The sequence below is a fragment of the Marmota marmota genome, unplaced genomic scaffold, assembly GCF_001458135.2.
Source record: "Marmota marmota marmota unplaced genomic scaffold, marMar, whole genome shotgun sequence".
NCBI classification, from domain to species: Eukaryota; Metazoa; Chordata; class Mammalia; order Rodentia; family Sciuridae; genus Marmota; species Marmota marmota.
In genome coordinates, this window is record NW_026000037.1 from 46,486,654 (window position 1) to 46,504,599 (window position 17,946).

The window sequence follows — 17,946 nt, forward strand, 5'->3', positions numbered from 1 at the left end:
AATAACAGCTCCTCCTCAGATCTTTCATGTGTGTCTGGAAACAAATTTTATATTCCTTGCCATTGAGACTTCTTTCTCCCAAAATAATGGAGTCTGTGGCTTCGCAGTGTATGGACACATTGAGAGCTGGGTAAGGTTTTATTTATCTTGGCTTTGCTGGTGCCGGGCACCTTTTTGGCACCTTTTGGTAAAAGGGACATGGGCAAATGTCCTTTTATCAGCAGCAGGAGGACAGACTTGAGCTTTTCCAATTTTGCAGCAAGAGACTACATATATTAAAAGAAAGGGCTTAGTCACACAGGGACACAAGTCTCCCCAACATTAGCCTACAGCCCAGCATGTCAGAGGCACAGTTTACCCAGAAGTGTTACATTTATTGCAGGATGATTCATTCAGATTCCACCAAATGTCTTTTCCATGATCCACATTTTTCACTTTATCATGCCTGAAAAAAAAAAGACAATGTGGAGTCATTTGCCTTGTTTCTTAAATCAAAGAAAGACTTGGATTTACACAGCCTCTTTTCTCCAAAAAGCCCAACATACTTGCCCATCTGCTAGCTCATTTGTCTCCGGTTCTTCCTTGTAAAGTCAATTGAGTGTTATGCTGGAGAAACAGACCAGGGAAGGTGACAGAGTAGGTAGGCTTATACCTACTCACCACAAGGGGGAGCCCACGCACCCTCCTATTGTACTCCTTTCCACTGCAGACACCTATTGCCCACCTAAGTAGCCAGAACTGTTTCTAAAGGTATCAGACCTCTGTCTACAAGTAGCCCCAGCCTGAAACTGTGAGTCTAACAATGAACAGACACAAGAGGCCAGAGAATTACAATATAATATTAAGAGCAATGCTGCAGGGGTGGCCTGGACATGAGTGTAGAGAATCAGAAATGGGCACAAAAGGAAAGTATGAAAGGCTTTTAAAACTAAAGCTTCAGCATAAATTGTAGTAAGTGAAATAATTGGAAAGAAACAGCTTTTTTTTCAGCACAGGGATTGAACCCAGGGATGCTTTACCACTGAAAGACATTCCCAGTCATTTTTATTTACATATTTTTATTTTGAGACAAGGTCTTGTTAAGTTGCCCAGGCTAGCCTTGAACTTGTGATCCTTCTGCCTCTGTCTACTGAGTCACTTGGATTACTGGCATGCACCACTGCACCTAGCTGGAAAAACAACATTAAATCCTTTTTGATTATTAGTCAAATTAACTAAATCAGACTTTCCACTCACCAAAACGACTATACCTTATATTTTTTTTTTACATTTGATCAACAAATTGGGATGAAAAGGATTAAGCTTTTTTTAACCTCAAAAATCACAAAATAAACAGGGAAAAAGCCCTCCCCCCAAAAATTAAAACTTCAGATAACATTTGTTAGAAGGATGTGGAGAAACTGGAACCCCCACATGTTGTTGGTGTTAATATAAAATGACATGGCTGTGGTGGGAAGCAGTTTGACAGTTCCTTAAAAGGTTAAATCTAGAATAACCATACAACCCAGAAAATCCTCTCCTAGGTATGTATTCAAAAAAACTAAAAAAAAATTCCTTCCATATGTGTGTTTATAGCAGAACTATTTATAAGAGTCAAAAGGCAGAAACACCCCCTTGGTGGATGAAGAATTAAACACATTGTGGAATACACATTTGGTGGAATATTATTCAGCCATAAAAGGACTAAAGCACTGCTATACATGACCACTTGGATGGACAGAAAGCATCATGTTAAGAGAAAGAAGCTAGACATAAAGGTTGCATATTGTATATGAACTAATCAGAAAGTGCAAATCTATAGAGACAGGACTCAGATTGGTGAGCTCAAAGGAGAGTGTTAGCCAGGGGGGGCTATTGCTTAAAGAGTGTGGGTTCTTATTTGGGGATGAGGGAAATTTGGGACTAGATAGAGATGGTGGCAGCATTATATAGTGAATGTGCTACATGCCGTGGAATTCTTCATTTTAGAGTGGCTGGTTTTATGTTATGTGAATTTCACCTCAATAAATGAAAAAGAAAAAAAAAGCAAAGCTTTAGTCAAGAAGTTCCTGGGAACAGGAGGACAGCAGGGTTTTGACAGGTGCCCTCGAGGAGGTATTTGAGTCAGAGAGCAATGCACATAAGAGGAAAGCAGCACAAGGTGGGCAATTTCAGGGCTGCGTGGGGGGACTCATGGGGACCTAAGATAGGAGAGGGCTCTACCATGGGCAGAGACAGTCATCCTTTCCAGGGACCCTCTCAATCCTTTAAGCTATTGTCTGGGGCACAAGTTCTTTACATTCATTGTGCCATTGACTGCTACATGTGTCTTTGTTAACAAAAATAGTGAAATAATATAATCAAGTGACAGTCTAATCCTTATGCTACAGTGGTTAAGTATAATTGATGTTTTGAGTTATTGCAACAGCTCGAAAATAATCTTAAAATATCCATGACTTCTCTTGCTGAAGAAGTCACAGGCATTGTGACTTAATAATAATCTATTATGGTAGATTATTGCCTACATTCACGATTAAAGGAAATGCTAAATTTCAGGTACAGGTTAGTAAAAAATAAAGATAGATTTTTTGCAGACCCCAGCTTCAGAACCCCTGTATTACAACCTGGAAGAGAAGTTGCAGGGCAGTAGCTAAAACTCACCTTACACTGCTGTTGTCTGGCAAAAGGAACTGAGAAAGGAAAAAAGATGGAAGGCCAAATTGTCTGAGATCTGTTCTCAGCAAGGATGGAGACAGTGACTAGGAGAGATGCCAGGCAGCTGAAGGAAGGTAATATCAAAGGTATGGGTAGGAGGGGCTAGGCAGTGTCAGCAGGAGGGAGCCACCTAGGTGGCACTTAGGTTTCCCACATGCCAACATGGATGAATGGGAGCATGGTGGTGTCTGAGGTTTTCTTCCCATAGAACTGGTCAAGTAAGTGATGCTCAGGGAGTTTCACATACCACCTCCTTAGTAGGGTTTTATTCTTAAGTCAAGCACTCTGTTGCAGGGGTGGGGATAAGGGGCAAAGAGGATGTATACTGGGGGGAAAACTCTCCAGAAACTGGTTATCAAGCACAGAGTAGAGGAGGGAGAAAATCCAACTCAATGTGCTTTGTCTCTTCATTGTACCCCAAAAGCCATAAGGCAAGGACACTCCTTCTTTAAAGAATCCCATTTCCTTGTAGAGACCACAGGAGGCACCAGGAAGGAGCAGTTATTAGATTTGTGCCTTACTCTCCATCCATACCCCCCCCCCCCGATCTTTGAAACTGCCTCCTCAGCGGGCCCCCAACCCCTATTCCCCACCATAATCCTTCTGCATATTGTAATTAGGGAATTCTTAAAATAAAATTGGATTACTCCACCCTGCCCAAAAGCCATCGCTCTTCAACTTAGCCTTCAAGTCCTGACATTTCCTGGCTCTTGTGGCCCTTCAGCCTCCTCATTAGCCATGCCTGTTGTCACATTTGACCCCCAACAGGACTGGGTCTACTGAATATGCCAGGCTCTCTTACCTCTAGACTCTTCTCTGCTATCACCAAATGAGGGCAGGGACTGAGTCATGTTTATATAAGTATAGTCTCAGTGCCAGGAGTGAGCTAGTGCTTGTTTGTCAAATAGATTAACATTTGACAGCAAATCAACACTGAATGCAGTGGAATCTAGCTGTGTAGGTCTTGTATTAATCTGCTCTGGCTGCTATCATAAGATACCAAAGACTGAATGGCTTAAACAACAGAAATGCATATTCTTACTGTTATGGAGGCTGGAAGTCCAAAATCAAAGTGTCTGCTGGTTTGATTTCTCCTGAGGCCTCTCTTCTTAGCTACCAAACACCTACCTTCTTGTCCTCACATGGCCTTGTCTCTGTGAGCATAACTTTCTTTCTTCCTTTTCCTGAAAGGCCACCAGTCATATTAGCTGAAGGCCCCACCCTAACAGCCTCATTTTAACCTAATCACCTTGTTAAAGACCATATCTCTAAATTCAGTCACATTTTGAGATACTGGGGGTAGGCCATCTGTAGCCAGGAAGAGAGTCCAATCTTGATCTTGGCTTCCCACCTTTTAGAAATAGGGGAAAATATATTCCTGTTGCTTAAGCACCCAATCTATAGAATTTTGTTAATACAAACTTGAAAGAAATGCCAGATCCCAGATCCTGTCCCAACTCTACTGAGAACCCATATTTTAATAAAGATTGGTTTGCATGCACACTGCTGTTGGGGAAGTACTCTCCTAGAACACCTGTTGTCTTAGAATTCTAGTCCAATCTTAAGAGTGGGTACTCATGAATTTCAGCTTATACAATGAGAGATAAAAGACAAATTGACTGAAATATATTTTAATGAGAAGTATAGGAAATACTATCCTAACACCAAAACATGCAACTGGAGTGGATATCTGATGTTCTTGTCTGTCCAGTGCTTGTCTTTCTGTTGAGAAATGTCCCACCCTATGTCATTCCTGCAGGGCTAGCTATTCACAATGCTTCATGTGACCCAAGCCTGGCCAGTCATGGTGCTTCATCAGCCTGTCATTATAATTTGTTAGAGCATCTAAACTAACAGTTCCAAGCAGACCTGCAGTAAGAGTTAGTGTATAGATTCTAAAAGGAAGGTCTCTTTCTTTTGTATCATACTATAGAGTCATGGGCTTAGAGCAGCCAGGCTTCGGTAGAAAAAAATGAAACCAAAATGCAAAGAATATGAGAGATGAGAAATGGGAAGCGTACTTCGATGGAATTGTCTGGGGCCCTCAAATCCATCTATACCCTCATATTTACCACTTTTGTAATACAATTTGTGGCTAAGCTAGCTAAAGATGGGTTTTTATTACTTGCAACCAATATGAACAGGTATTAAGACAGTTTTCCTTAGAAACTGTGTTTGTGATAAAGCAATATTCAACCCAAAGTTTGATCAGTCTAGTACCCATCTACTTTAGTATCATGTTCCAGGCAGGCATTATGCTGAGTGCCAGGGATACCTATGTGAAGAAGGTGCACCCCTGCCTTCATCCCAACAGTCTAGAAGCTGAGGCTGGTGGAGATTCCCAGATGTAAGCAAACCATGCTATGCAAGGTGGCCAGTGCTGCCATGGAGCTCTGAACAAGATGTCGTGGGAGGGTGGCAGAAACCCAGAGAACAGGCAAAGGCTTGACAAAGGAGTTAGCATTTGTGCTGGGGGTGTAGCTCGGTGGCAGAGCACCTGCTTAGCATACACAATACTCTGAGTTCAATACTCACCACCCCAAAAAACGAGTTGGCATTTGAGTACACCCTCAAAACAATTTGATTCTGAGCATGGTGTTCCAAGCTGAGGAATCAGCATGGGTGAAACACTCAGGGTTTATGACCTGGCAAGAGCCCTGGATATTGACTGCAGAGGTGAGGCCAAGAGAATTGGGAGAGGTCCAAGAGTAGAGAGCAGGTGAATGATATAGTGAAAAGACCTTGGCCAGCCAAGGAGTCAGACTGAATCTGGAGCGGCAGTGAGCTAATAATGTGTGTTTCTGGGCAGAGAAGACTTCTGAGCACATTTGTAATTTAATAAGATCCCTCAGGAGATTAAACGGGATCATTAAAGCTATGAACCCCTGGATGGCAGGAATGTCCCTGGTACATGGTAGTATTTAATAAATATTTATGGAATAGGCAGACAGTGACAGTATTGACAGAGGCAGGAGCAGTGGGAAGGGAAGGTGGACATTCTGAGACATTTTATAGTCAGAATCAATAGATTTTCATACAATTAAAAGAAAGGAAAGCATTAGGAATGACAGAGCAGTTTCCCTCTTCGGTGATCTGATGAGTGAAATAACAGGTTACCAGATTGTCAGGTAAAGATAATAGCCTCACTTTTGAACGTATTTTCTTTGAGGAGCCAGGGAATCCAGGATAACCTGTTTGGAACCGAGTTGGCTTAACAGATCAGGCCCTCAAAAGAGGTCGGAGCAAAGGGAGGAAATTGAGAAGTCATCATCACAGAGAAGCAGTTCAGAAGAGAGGGTGCTAGTCAGGAGAATCCACCTCTGCAGTGACAGAAAGTGTTCAAATCTGTAACACAAAGGAGTGCATAACACTCAAGGTTCTTTATAACCTTTATATACCATAGCAAATCTCCCCACACTTCCATACCCCCAAAAATAAAAGTGGCAAAATGCTCTGCACTGTAGGTAGGAATAGAACAACCACAATTCCAACAATGTGACCCCTTTAGCACGTCTGGGCCACAAACGGATCATAAGCTGTTGGAGACTCAGCCTGGCAGCTGACACTGGACCTTCCATAAGGAGGAATGGCAACATCGTCCACTAAACCAGGCAACCAGGCAGCATTTGAAGTGCATCTGCCAAACCCAGGATAATCACTGAGCCAGGAGGCCTTCCGGTCCTTCCATTTTCCTGCCAATCTGGGCATGCACTGACTGTGCCTTGCCAGAAGCCCATGCCTGCACCTCCACGGGCACCTGATAAGATGCCACAGTCCTTGTGGTAGACATTCACAATGAGTTAGGGAGGGCACAGACAGTGTTGGCCAGGGAGCCACGGCCCAGGGTCAGCTATAGTCTGGTTGAGTTGAGCTTCAGAATGTGTACCTAGCAGAAAGTGGATTACTTTTCTTGTTGTCATACTTCCTTCTTTAAAACAAAACTGAATTATTATAGCAGATATCTTTCTATATTAAGAAAAGCAGATAGCATAACAGTCACAGTAGGCATAAAAGAACCTACTTGGGTCCCCTTGACCCCTGCCAAAGTGCATGAGAGGACAGAGGAGAGGCCTTCTAGTTCTTTCATTTTTCTGCCAATCTGGCCCCACACTGACTCATCCTTGCCAGCAGCCCATGCTTCTTGGGAGAGAGAGAGTATACAGAATATGTCTGAAATAATACACATCCAACACTGGGAATGAGGAGGGGAATGGGGAGCTTTCACTTTTTACCTTCCCACATATTTTTATTTTTTTTAAATAAGAAACTAGTTGATTTTCAAATGAAACCTTGAAAATTGCTAATTTTCAAAAAGCATTGAAGATTTGGATCAATCGAAGAAGGACGGACCAATACTTCATTCCAAGGTCCATGAACCAACACACATCATAGAACACCATGGAGCCAATAGGTACCTCTCCACCAAGTCAGGACAAGTTTCTAAGGACTGGCTGAACAAGAAGGCAGCCTCCTGGCATCAGAGCCCCTCCCTGTCAGCCTCCCTTCTTACCCAGTCAGGTGAGAACTTGTCTGTAGCATACGTGCATGCAGAAGGGAGCCACCACAACCCTAAACGTGGGAGTCGCTGGCTGCAAAGACATGGGTAAAACAAGGCCAGCCCTGGATTACTCATCACAAGCTCATGGAGAATTTGATACTCTTTGCCCAGACTCCCTCAAGTTTATCTTATTTGATCTAGGCTGCCATGGAGCTGATGATCAGGCCAATGATCAAGTCTAAAGCTGGCTTATCCCTGGGTTGAAGGCAGGTGGATGCATGTTCTGGCCTGGCTTCCTTCCCTCCGTGAGACAGGGATTCCTGGCTGGTGGACGTGCCCTCCCTGCCAGCCTGGGGAAAGAAAGGCCATTGGGGGCACAAATACTGAGAGCCTCTACTGTTAAATCAGAAGCAACCAAGAAGCACAGGTGATAACTAGCTCAGATAAACACTTCGTAGAGGCAGAGGTAAAGGATTCCCATCAGAGAATTTAATTAAGATATCGAGTAAAATTTCTTTTAACAAAACATAGAAATCAATTTGGAAAACAACATACTCCATGTTATATTTTTTATGCTCTTTAAATATCAGGAAATTGAATGGATGTCAGTGCTGGGTAGCCCAAACAGAAGAGGTGACTGTTACATCCCCAAAAGGTCAGCTGCAAAAAATCCATCCACCCTAGGCAGGAGGAGACTGGTACCTCAGAAGATGGAGAATCTTCCTCTCTGCCTACCCCTCTCCGCATCCCCACGATGATCCCGGAAGGGTACGCTTCCTACTTCTAAAATTGCCACCCTACCTTGTTCTTACCCGCATCCCTCCTCCTCCTCCACCTATTCTTTTATTTTTTGTGTATATATTTACTTAAAATCAGTGGATTTGGGACCAGATCCAGGCAAGAGAAGGGCTTTTATAAGTAGTTTATGTTGTCTAGCTCTGAGATATGCTGCAGTCTGGAGCAGAGTGAGAAATAGCATCTTCATAAAGAGAAATTAGAAATATTATTCTAGCAAGTTAAGTTGTTTTCTTTCTCTGGGAGCAAGGCTGAGGTACATCTGGCCTCTAGCCCTCTATTCTCAGGCTCCACCAAGAAAACAAGGTACAGACTACCAAAAACAAGACCAACCAATCCACACATGTCACAGTGCAGAAGCCACAATTCAAATCACCTGCAAAGGCAAATTTATAAAGCTTCTGTAAGATGCATGTGCCATCAAAAATGAGATCACTGTCAGAGAAGCCAGCAGCTATTCTAACCCCTGTCACATTTAAGATGCATCAAAAAGACTTATCAAAGATGTGGAGAAATTGGAATCCTTGTGCATTTCTTGCGGGAATGGAGAGTGGTGCAGTCACTGTGGAAAACAGCACAGCAATTCCTTACAAGTCATGCAATCATTCTGTGCTGCAGCAACTCCACTTCTGGGTACATGCCCAGAAGTGAAAGCAAGCTGCAGACACCATCCTCACACCCATGCTGATAGCAGCATGGTTCACAATAGCCAGAAGGCAGAAATAACTCAGTGTCCATTAAAGGATGAACCAATAAAGGAAATGTAGTATCTACATGAAGGGGATGTACAGATTTGAAAAGGAAGGAAATTGTGAGGCATGCTACAGCATGGCCTAATCTTGAAGATATTAGGCCAAGTAAAATAAGCCAGTCATAAAAAGACAAAAACTGTGTGATCACACTTACATGAGGTACCTAGAGTAGTCCAATTCATAGAAGCAGAAAGTGTAAGTGTAGTTTCCAGGGATGAAGGGAAGGAATGATGGGTACAGTTTCATGGGTACAGTTTAACTCTGGGAGGATTTAGAAGTTCTAAAGATGGATGTTGGTGACGGTTACACAACAGCACAAGTGAATGTACTTAGTGCCACTCAACTATACACCTAAGAACAGCCAACATTGTAAATTTTTTATGCTATGTGTATTTGGTAATAATAATAATAATAATGTTTTGTATCTGGCCACAGAGAGCAGCATTAAGTTCGATATATGTTCATCTACATCTAAGTAGATTCTTTTCTACCTTGGAAGTTGGTTTGTTTTTCTGATTATGGAACCAAAGATCAGTCAGTTTTCCTTGAGAGTTTCACTGGTTCATGATTTTCCATCCTGAGCATCACCCTATCCTGTGCTCAGAAGCTCGTCTCCCCTGGTCTCCCTTGGCCACAGCAGCAATGTCAGCAACCTCTGCTCAACTGGCAGAGTCAGAGCTGGCTTTGGTGGACCTTGTCCCTCTATGTTTTAATTCTGAAGGTCCATCCTGATTCCTGATGCAGGTCCATCCTACATCCTGAGGGTTGTACCAAACCTCACCACCATTGTCATTAAAACCCCATAAGCATGCCAGAATGTATGTAGAAAATGAACCAAAGTCTCATCTCCTGTGTCCCGTGTCCTGGAGGATAGCATCCCAAGGATGACAGTGTGTTCATGGGGGAAGAATTTATTTCCCAGGATGAATTTTCAAAATTCTTAGTGGAAGAAGTCCTGCTCATGTGGATTTAGAAATATAACTCAAGATAGTAATCTCCCATTTTTCTAGCTCAGCCTCTGCAGATGAAAAAAAATTCAAAATTAAGCAAAATATTTCTACTCCCTTCCTTAAAACCCAGGAATCTGTGGAGACTTTGGAATCTCAACTTTTGGGCCAAGCAAACTTATTAGAAAATTATTTTTGGACAAGTATTTAAAGATAGCTTAGTGAATAAAAAACATTATCCATCTAGTTATAGATATGCCCATATGTAGACCAAGTACTTTTATAAGCATGATCTGATTTGGCCTTCTCAAGGATCTTGGGATATAGGCAGAATAATCAGGCCTTTCCCTTATAAAAGAGGAAAGTGAGGACCAGAGTGGTTGTGTGGGGACCAAAGTTAAAGCTGACCACTCCAAATCTATGTCTTGCCCTACTACACCATGGGATTAAACAATCAAAGAATGTAACCACCATTTACTTCCTACTGTGCATGAAACCCTGAGCTGACCCTATGGTACCAAACTTAGTCCCTGCCTTCTCTGGAAAGTTTAGTGAAAAAGGAAGAAAGTATTCAAAATGAAGTGGCCCATGCCAATCACCAAATATGCCCTATCAGCAGTAAACACTGAAAAGTCCCCTTTGCTTCTTAGGACATGAGTGGCAGATTCTGAATCTTGAAGGACTGAGACCTTGGCAAGACCTATGGAAAGAGTTTGAGAAATTCAAAACCCTCCAAAACAAGTTGTACTCCTGTGAATGATCTGAACCCCTTCTGGGCACTGACTGAGTTGGTCTCTGTCAGTTGTTTGGTGTGACATGTCTGCACTTGGGTTTTCTCCATGCTTTCCCATGATAGACCCCAACAATGACTTGCCTATTTTCCAAAGCTTGCTATAGCTCAGATATGCTGACAAACCTGGCCTAGGGCTTTAGATATCTTTGCTATAGGTTCTGCTGATTTGGTCACATGCCCAGCCTTGCCTTCCATAATCACCTCTTCTTCTGTAGCTTCTGTTCCCTCTCTCCTGGAATACTGGTACACACCCGTCTCTGTAACTTAGAGGATAAAATCCTTAGACAAAGACTATTCAAAGTTTACTTCAGCTGACAAGTATTTATTAAGTACTTAATATGTGCAAAAACATTCATGATCTTTGAGTTTGAGCAATCTGTAACCATCAATCTCATTAATAATTAACCAGTCATTTATGTCTGTGATTTACTGTACATGTAGGTGGAGTAGGTGGCCAATGGAAACTACCAAAGGCTTCCCCAAATTATCTTCCTATCAGAATGCCCAATTTGGAGCCTGCAGAGAAATCTGGGAAACCAAACACACCCAACTGCCACCATTAAAGAAGCTCTCGCTGACAGAGTACTTTTGTACCCATTAGCAGTGTTGCACTATTAGCTGAAGGAAGGTCTCAGAGGGACACTAGAAAGAATCATTTATATGGGAGCAGAGAAAATGGAAAGTATTAAGCACCAAGTATTGGCCAATCAAAACTGGTCTAAGGAATAAACAACACTGAGTGACCTTGGGCAACTGAAACTTAATGAAGGACACCAAACACCAGAGAAGGGAGTGTCTAAAAAGGGAAAATAGAGCTGAAGGAGTGGTCCTCCTGGCTGGCCCTGAGCATAGCTAATGGAAGTTTGTAGAGGAAGAGACACCGCCTCTCAGGGCCTCCCAATCTACTCTGAGCCAGGAGGGAGCAGATATAGTGGTGCAACTGAAAGTCTTCCATATACTCTCTAAAGCTACATGAATTCCCTGAAAATCAAAACTAAAGAGCCTTCGTATCTGGAGCTCTCAACCTAATGCTCCCCTGAGGCCTGTACTTTGTAAAGAGGACAAAGCTGTCCATACTTTAGAGTCCACAGCCCCTTAGACTCTTCTGGCTAGAATAAAATCCTGCTCCAGTTTTCTAATCCATCCAATTTAATGGCCAAATTATTTTTTTGCATAACATGAAATCTGTGACTAGCCTTCCTTTGGTGGTCTGCCATATTGTTAATATGTCATAAAACAGCTGAGATTAAACTATAATGGAGCTAAGGGAAATAATCTGTAATGAACATTAATAAGCACCAAGTGTGAAACAATTAGTGAGATTGTTTCTTGGATAAATCGCCTTTGTAAATGGTGTGGGATACTCTCTGATACACAGATAGGAGTCCTCTTTTCTTGATATTCTGTCAAATTCAGGAAAGCGTTCAATGTTTGACTAACTCCCAGACATTTTTCCCTTGTAGCTACTCAAGATCAAAATTCTATATTTAGGGACTTTAAGGGCAAAATCATACAGCTATTCCATACTTATAAACTATAATGTTTGTTTTACAAATGTTTTAGTTTTCTTATGACTTTCTCTTTTTTGCACTTGTGAATATATGTACCAGGTCATCTGTGGACTCATTCATATTAGAATTTGCTTAAATGTACCACTTTTGATTTTTTTTCCTTTTTTTTTTGCTATTTGACTGTGGGAATGTGTATTGCATCAACTTGGTTTAACTGGAACTATGTTTGTCAGAACTCCCTTATGGTTCTGAGATAGAGTTGGCAAAAAGAGGAATTTGTACAAGATTTGGAAGTTTGGAAGGTAGATAAGGTAGGTGTCAAGTAACCATTATTCTCTAAAGGTGACAGAGAGGTGTCAACATCTTCCAAGCATATCGTCATTGTTTTCTGCTATGTGTTCAACTTTCCCCAACTGCCCAAACTACTGACCAGCAGCATCACATGGCTCATGGCCAGATTCTTGGCCACAGACCTACAGAAGCAATATTATATAGAAATAACAACTCTCAAACAGCTTTCCTTATGGTCCTACTCTGGCAACTGGGTGTATCTGGTTTCTCAGATTCCCCTGCAAGTTCCAAATTATCTACAATGGGGGTACATTAGCAACTCTTCTCTGATCTTCTAAATCCTTCTTTCAGACCCTTACATCCCCAGCTTCTCCCATAACTGTATAATAAATTTTTTTCTCTATAGCCCTCCTAGTACTTCCACTTCCTTAATTAAACCCTGACTAATTCCCTTGCCTTACCACCTTGGGAGCAGTCAACCAGCAAAATAAATTTCACACTAGAGTCAAGAGTTGGCCTCATACTTCTTATTCCTATAGAAAGGCACACAAAGCTAAACTTAAACATTTACTTATAATTCTCAGAATGAATGAGATGAACCATGTAGGGCAATATTCTATGTATATTCTTTTTATTGTGACACAAAATGGTCTTATACAAGGGCTAAGAAGTTATTAGTTTTAAATTATTCCTTCGAATTTCAGAGATGGTGTTAAGTAGAATGAATGTAAATTTTCTGCAAATGTTGATACCTCAATTTTACTTGCTAGTTCACAATAGTGTGCAAAGAAAAAAATTGGAAGCCATGGTTACCATGCTGTTTAAATGATAAAGCTCCCATCTTTAATCTTGAGCTATGCACAACAACAACATAGTAATCATAAATTTTTTCACCTTCTGAAAATATATTACACAAGAGATCATCCAAGCAGTGCGACTTCCTTTATTATTCACATATTTCACCCTCTTACATACCCTCAAGGGTCTCATCTCAGTCTGTGCCAAGGGCAGCTTCTGATTATCTCCAAGAACTGCAACCTATTCTTGTTTGCCTCCTTGCTTTCTCTGCACTTTCTTAGTTGCCCAAGGGACCATCCTGAGCCCCCAGATCTCTCATCTATTGTGATTTGAGAATATTCTGCAGTGTGGCATTAAGTATGGCAAGAGGACTCACATACAGCATCACAAATAATGCCAGAAAGGCTCCCACATGGGAAAGGAAAATGGTAATCTAAGAAAACCTAGTGAGTCACCAGAGAGGCATCTGCCCATGGTAGAGATACTTATGATATGCTATCCAGTGGACAAAGAAACTAGAGTAAAAATGATACCAGGCAACAAGAAACCTAAGGGAACTGAGTTCTCCTCAATCCTGACTCTGCTCTGCTTTGCTATGTGGCCATGGGCCAATCACATCCGTTAGGACAGAAAGTACTATTTCCCCTCCTAGAGTGTCCCCAGTTTATGTGAGCATTGAACAGCCAGGAATGAAGACTTCATTCCCCAGTCTCCTTTGCCAGTAAGAATAAACATGTGACTAAATTATGGCCAATGTTATTTAATCCATATCAGCTTTCCCACAGCTATGGTCTCCTTAGTCACTGACATATCCTTCCTCCTTGCCTCTCCTGACTCCATGCTCAGACTCAAAATAAGCACATACTTGCCAGGTACACACCTGTAATCCCAGCAACTTTGGAGGCTGAGGCAGGAGGATTACAGCCTCAGCAATTTAGCAAAGACTCCTAAGAAACTCAGTGAAACTCTGTCTCAAAATAAAAAAAATAAAAAGGGCTGGGGATGTGGCTCAGTGTTAAACACTCCTGGGTTCAATCCCCAGTACCAAAAAAGAAAAAAATAAAGAAAGTGTTTCTTCTCCATTTCATCAGAGAAGATGTCCACAAGTTAGCGACCCCTTCACCCAAATGTATGAACTATCTCTCTGTCCGTGTAGACCTAAAGGAAAAACACAAACTCTTCACAATTACAAGAACCCTTGTGCTCCAAGCATTTTCCTGTCTTTACTGAACCTCTATGAGTCCCATGAAGGAGTCAAATCAAAGCAGCACATTAGATATATATCGTTTTCCTGCACCTCTCTCTGGATTGGGCTCTAAAAGGGTTGTTTGTTACGGGAAGGATTTCTCCCCAAGTCTTCTCCCTCCTTTACCCTCTGTCTTATTCCCCACTCCCTGTTCTGTGCAGAGGATTTGAGCTCAATTCTCACTTCAGGTCCATTTGTGCATAGCTCCTGTCTCTAGGCCCAAACTCTCCAAGATGCTTAACCAAACAGAGACCTGTGGACAGAAAGCCTCTTGGGAGGCAATTTACCCAGTGTCTCCTGTGGCCTGACCACCCCCGCAGCTTTCACAGATATAAGCTTATCACAAGTATCTGTTCCAACAAATGTAAAGCCCTTCTCAAGGGGCTGTTCACCAGCAGCTAGGAGAATGTCCCCGCATGTACCACAAACCTTGTCCAGGGGGATCCTCAGCTTGCCCATTCAATTCCTGGTTTGTTCCCATCATGGTCTCCTTGAAAAGAAAGAAATGCTTTCCTTTTGCTTTGCTTTTTCATTAAGAATACAGTTTCTGGTGAGCATAATCTAAAACAGTTCCATGAATGCACTTAAGGGCACATATACATTATCTTTCTAGGAAAATCCACTTTTTGAAAAGGACTTTAATGTTTGCTGCTAAAGAAATTAAATGAGCACTAAACAAAATGGACTTATTTTCTCTTTTCTTTCTTTCTTTTTTTTTTCTTGCGGTACTAGGGATTGAACCCAGGGCCTCACACATTGTAGGCAAGAGTTCTACTACTGAGCTTCCACCCCAGCCCCAGGATGGTCATTACTAACTTTACTTTATCTTGGTGTGTTAGTCATGGTTCTCCAGAGAGATGAGGAGGTGGGGCCCACACTGGCATAAATCCCAGAGTTGAGGGCCCAAGAACCAGAAGCTCTGAGGTCTGAGGTGGGAGAAGATGCATGTCCCAGCTCAAGAAGAGGGAGAAAAATTTGCCCTTTCTCTACCTTTCTGTTCTGTTCAGGCCCCCAAAGGATTGGCTGGTGCCCAAGCACTTTGATAAGGGTAGATCGTTTTTACCAGACTAATTCAAATTCTCTTCCAGAAGCACCTCGTAGACACACCTAGAAACAATTTTTACCAGTTATTTCTACATTCCTTAACGCAGCCCAGTTGCACATAAAACTGACCCTCATACTTGAGGAATTGAATTGAATTGAGAGAGTCTGACCTTTATTTCTGGGCCTTAAACTACACACATAATTCCCAGAAGAGCCCATTAACCTCAAGAGCATAAGGAAAATGGTAGAATGCTTCAGAAGGTCACAAAGGTAAGAAGAACATTCTGTTTGCCAAGGACGGTCCTGACATAACTATTAACAGAAAACTTTTCATTCTCAAAAAATGTTTCCTTTTAGATAATAATCTATATGATTGCCCTCAGCAAGGCACCTATAGTCTGGTGGTTATCGTAGTGGCTGGCCCTATAGGGTTTGACAGTGTACCTATAGAGTTTGTACAGGTTATACCTATAGAGTTTGAAAGTAGGGGCTCTGTAATCCAGCTGCTTTGGTTCAAATTCTTGTTTCCATACCAGAATACCCAAATTAGTTAGGGTCTTAGTTCCAAGTAACAGAAACTGACTCTGGCTGATTTAAGCAGGAAAGGGATTTATTTAAAGGATTGGGGTGGCTCATCCAACATTACCAGGAAAGCTGGAGAACCATGCTTAGAAACTTGTCTTTTATGAGACTACCCAAAGTCACAATGTAGAAGTGGCCTGGCAGTGGAAGATACTATTGTGACATTGTCACTGTGGTGTCTCCACCACCTACCAACATGCAAGCCCTAGACCATGGGCTCTGGTCAGGGACCTCTGCTGCATACAGGATTTGATGCTGCTAATAGCCAACAATGGCCCTGGAGGGCTCCTCATAGCCCCTGCTTCTTTATGCTGCAGATCAGATACAAAATGGAGCTCCTGGCTTACCCCTTCCTAAGGACATTTCACACATCTCTCAGATGTTCATTTTTACTTGCTTTTCTGCATCCCCATCCACCATCCACTGGAGCTCCTGGGTTTCTTTTTTTTTTTTTTTTTAATATTTATTTTTTAGTTATTGGAGGACACAACATCTTTGTTTGTATGCGGTGCTGAGGATCGAACCCGGGCCGCACGCATGCCAGGTGAGCGCGCTACTGCTCGAGCCACATTCCCAGCCCGCTCCTGGGTTTCTGATTTAACCATCTGGGAATACTCTATTTCAATATTTATATGAACATATGAGTTAATGAGCACAAGGCTCTTCTGTGAGGCTATCAACCATCTCTATAGATAAAGAAGAAAAGAGTAGTGTAAAAATTCTCTATTTGATCTGAAAATATGAGAGGGACATGCTCAGACTTTATTTAGCAAAGCAATCTGTACTCACAAAAATCATTAATCCACCCTTAAATCTGTCCCTACGGCTGACTCTGATATACTGTGACTGCTTTTTGATTTATATTGGGCAATTTTTTACAGACATTGTCCAGTCCTCAGGATAATCATGACCTGGAATTACACATTAGCCACTGACCTTGCTAAATCAGCAGATCATTATCTCGGTGTTCTGTACCTTTTAGCTCTCTGGAGAGATTGTGGGCAGAGAAACCTGGTCTCCAGCTCCATTCAGATTTACCCTACTGGTTTGGCAAAGATGCGCAGGCAAATAAATCCATGGGAAGACCAAGCACGGAATCAGCATAAAATGGAGTGGCAGATGCTGTCCAGGCTGGTCTCTCCAAAGCTGGCATTCCCATCTCCAGTGAACAACCGAGATACCATCCATGTTTGCCAAAGTCCAGAATTAGAAAGCTGAGCCTGGGCTACTGTTGTCCAAAGAATTTAATGGACAATAACTAGATTTGAAAGTGATCCAAATGCTTCAGCACTTAAGCATGCCACTGGTAGAGGAGGTTTTCACTGTGGTAAAATTTTCTGTTGTAATTACAAATTACTAGCGAAATGTATTTAAAATTTTGTAAATAATAGGCAAGTCCAGACCTCCACTTTTATTTTGCAGTCAGGTGCTGTGAGAAAATAGTGACAATTATTTCTTCAGGATTTCCATATGTTTGAGACTGTGAGATGCTTATGAAACCAGAAAGGAAGGCAAGGCAGGAAGCCAAGCCACTTCACCTACCTGGACCTCAGTTCCTCTGGCATATGGTACCAGTTTGGTATGCTTCCTTCCCCTGAACCTTGAAATTTTACAGAAAATAAATCTTGAATTGATCATAAAAATGATGACAGTAGGGCTATTTCTGCTAAAAGAAAGGCTGAACATATTTTTAAAATCAAACAAACTATATAGTTTATATATAAATACAAGTAAAAAATATGATTGAATGGGAAAAAAGATTTGTGTTCAGTATAGCTAATGTCCATGAATAAATCAGATATTGACCTCATGGGACTTGAGCCAGCTTGAAAAGTGACTTGGTGCAAATTAAAGGGAAAAAAAAAAGTTCGGGTTACTGAAGCCGTGGGGATCACAGTTCTGTATTGAGGCAGAAGAAGGCCTAGGGTGCATGGTTTGGAGGGTATTACTGGGAGTTTATCACAGGTGCCTGGGCTTATTTCACAGCTTGAGTCT

The 17,946-nt window shown here is 41.9% G+C and overlaps 1 long non-coding RNA gene across 1 annotated transcript; it reads right to left on the reverse strand.

Moving 5' to 3' along the window:
* Nucleotides 1-134: 134 nt before the first annotated feature.
* Nucleotides 135-17,047, reverse strand: LOC125619467. Its single transcript, XR_007351026.1, has 3 exons — nucleotides 16,888-17,047; nucleotides 14,755-14,815; nucleotides 135-445 (listed from the first exon to the last, which is right to left on the reverse strand). It is a non-coding gene; the product is annotated as an uncharacterized LOC125619467 (long non-coding RNA).
* Nucleotides 17,048-17,946: the final 899 nt, after the last annotated feature.